Source organism: Triticum dicoccoides, chromosome 2A, assembly GCF_002162155.2.
Source record: "Triticum dicoccoides isolate Atlit2015 ecotype Zavitan chromosome 2A, WEW_v2.0, whole genome shotgun sequence".
NCBI lineage: Eukaryota > Viridiplantae > Streptophyta > Magnoliopsida > Poales > Poaceae > Triticum > Triticum dicoccoides.
In genome coordinates this window covers 646,336,613-646,339,997 of record NC_041382.1, presented here as the reverse complement: position 1 = coordinate 646,339,997, position 3,385 = coordinate 646,336,613, and positions in this window count along the sequence as shown.

Sequence of the window (3,385 nt, the reverse complement as noted above, 5' to 3'; positions counted from 1 at the left end):
CGCGCTCATATATTGCGTGAAAGTTTATAGGTTTGAGATTACTAAAGTATGAAACAATTGCTTGGCTTGTCATCGGGGTTGTGCATGATGAGAGCATTCTTGTGTGACGAAAATGAAACATGACTAAACTATATGATTTTGTAGGGATGAACTTTCTTTGGCCATGTTATTTTGAGAAGACATAATTGCTTAGTTAGTATGCTTGAAGTATTATCATTTTTATGTCAATATGAATTTTTGTCTTGAATCTTTCGGATATGAATATTCATACCAAAATTAAGAAGAATTACATTAGAATTATGCCAAGTAGCACTCCGCATCAAAAATTCTTTTTTTATCATTTACCTACTCGAGGACGAGCAGGAATTAAGCTTGGGGATGCTTGATACGTCTCCAACGTATCTATAATTTTTGATTGCTCCATGCTATATTATCTACTGTTTTGGACATTATTGGGCTTTATTATCCACTTTTATATTATTTTTGGGACTAACCTATTAACCGGAGGCCCAGCCCAGAATTGCTATTTTTTTGCCTATTTCAGTGTTTCGGAGAAACAGAATATCAAACGGAGTCCAAACGGAATGAAACCTTCGGAAACGTGATTTTCTCATCAGATAAAATTCAGGAGACTTGGACTCTCCGTCAAGAAAGCCATGAGGTGGTCACGAGGATGGAGGGCGCCCCCCTAGGGTGCGCCCCTGCCTCGTGGGCCCCTCAAAGCTCCACCGATGTACTTCTTCCTCCTATATATACCTACGTACCCCTAAACGATCGGGGACGGAGCCAAAAACCTAATTCCACCGCCGCAACTTTTTGTATCCACAAGATCCCATCTTGGGGCCTGTTCCGGAGCTCCGCCGAAGGGGGAATCGATCATGGAGGGCTTCTACATCATCATCCAAGCCCCTCTGATGAAGTGTGAGTAGTTTACTTCAGACCTACGGGTCCATAGTTAGTAGCTAGATGGCTTCTTCTCTCTTTTTGGATCTCAATACAATGTTCTCCCCCTCTCTCGTGGAGATCTATTCGATGTATCTTCTTTTTGCGGTGTGTTTGTTGAGATCGATGAATTGTGGTTTATGATCAAGTCTATCTATGAATAATATTTGAATCTTCTCTGAATTCTTTTATGTATGATTGGTTATCTTTGCAAGTCTCTTTGAATTATCAGTTTGGTTTGGCCTACTAGATTGGTTGTTCTTGCCATGGGAGAAGTGCTTAGCTTTGTGTTCGATCTTGCGGTGTCCTTTCCCAGTGACAGAAGGGGCAACAAGGCACGTATTGTATTGTTGCCATCGAGGATAACAAGATGGGGTTTTTATCATATTGCATGAAACTATCCCTCTACATCATGTCATCTTGCTTAAGGCATTACTCTGTTTTTAACTTAATACTCTAGATGCATGCTGGATAGGGGTCGATGAGTGGAGTAATAGTAGTCGATGCAGGCAGGAGTCGGTCTACTTGTCTCGGACGTGATGCCTATATACATGATCATACCTAGATATTCTCATAACTATGCTCAATTCTGTCAATTGCTCAACAGTAATTTGTTCACCCACCGTAGAATACTTATGCTCTTGAGAGAAGCCACTAGTGAAACCTATGGCCCCCGGGTCTCTTTCTCATCATATCAATCTCCATCACTTTATTATTGCTTTGCTTTTACTTTGCCTTTTACTTTTTACTTTGCATCTCTATACCAAAAATACCAAAAATATTATTTATCATCTCTATCAGATCTCACTTTCATAAGTGACTGTGAAGGGATTGACAACCCCTAAGCGCGTTGGTTGCGTTGAGCTATTGTTTTTGTGTAGGTACGAGGGACTCGTGCGTAGCCTCCTACTGGATTGATACCTTGGTTCTCAAAAACCGAGGGAAATACTTACGCTACTTTGCTGCATCATCCTCTCCTCTTCGGGGAAATCCAACGCAATGCTCAAGAGGTAGCAGCTGTTTACGTTGTGTTTCTTGGTTCTCCTACTGGTTCGATACCTTGGTTTCATAACTGAGGGAAATACTCTACCGTCGCTGTGCTACATCATCCCTCCCTCTCCGGAGAAATACCGACGTAGTTCCAGCTGCCATCAAGGAGAATTTCTAGCGCCGTTGCCAGGGAGGATCTTCAACATATACCAGGTTCCTAATGAAAAATCTCATTTCCTTGCAATTTACATTATTTGGCATTTGCCTCTTGTTTTCCTCTCCCCCACTTCACAAAAAATGTTGTTTTATTCGCCTCTCTTTTTCTGTTCGCCGTTTTCTAGCCGAGTCTATTTTTTAGTGCAATCTAGTTGTGTGGTCATCATGACTCAAGAGAACACCAAGTTATGTGATTTCTCAAATACCAACAACAATGATTTTATTGGCACTCCGCTTGCTCCTCCCACCACTAGTGCAGAGACTTGTGATATTAATACTGCTTTGCTGAACTTGTTATGAAAGACCAATTTTCCGGCAGTCCTAATGAGGATGTCGCGTCCCATCTTAATACCTTCGTGGAATTATGCGATATGCAAAAGAAAAGGATGTGGTCAATGATGTGGTCAAGATGAAATTATTTCCGTTCTCTTTGCGTGATTATGCAAAAATTTGGTTCTCTTCTTTGCCTCGCAATAGTATCGATTCTTGGAATAAGTGCAAAGATGCTTTTATCACTAAGTATTTTCCTCCCGCAAAAATTATTTCCATTAGAACCCAGATCATGAATTTCAAGCAACTTGAACATGAGCATGTTGCGCAATCTTGGGAAAGGATGAAAATGATGCTGAGGAATTGCCCAACTCACGGGTTAAATCTTTGGATGATCATACAAAAAATTTATGCGGGATTGAATTATTTTTCTTGTAATCTTTTAGATTCCGCCGCAGGTGGTACTTTTATGGAAATTACTTTGGGTGAAGCCACTAAATTGCTTGATAATATTATGGAAAATTATTCTCAATGGCATACCGAAAGAGCTCCTACTAGTAAAAAAGTCAATTCGGTTGAAGAAATTTCTTCTTTGAGTGATAAATTTGATGCTCTTATGAAATTGGTTGCTAGTAAAACTGCTCCTATTGATTTTAATGATATGCCTTTGTCTACTTTGATTGAGCAAAATAGTGATGCCATTGATGTGAATTTTATCTCTAGAAATAATTTCAACAACAATGCTTATAGAGGCCATTTTAATCCTAGGCCCTTTCCTAGTAATTCCTCTAATAATTATGGTAATCCCTATGGAAATCAATCTTATAATAATAATAGGAACACCTCTGATCTTGAGAATAATATTAAAGAATTTATCAACACACAAAAAGTTTTCAACACTTCCATAGAATAAAAGTTGAACAAGATTGATGATTTGTCTAGAAGTGTTGATAGAATTGCTCATGAT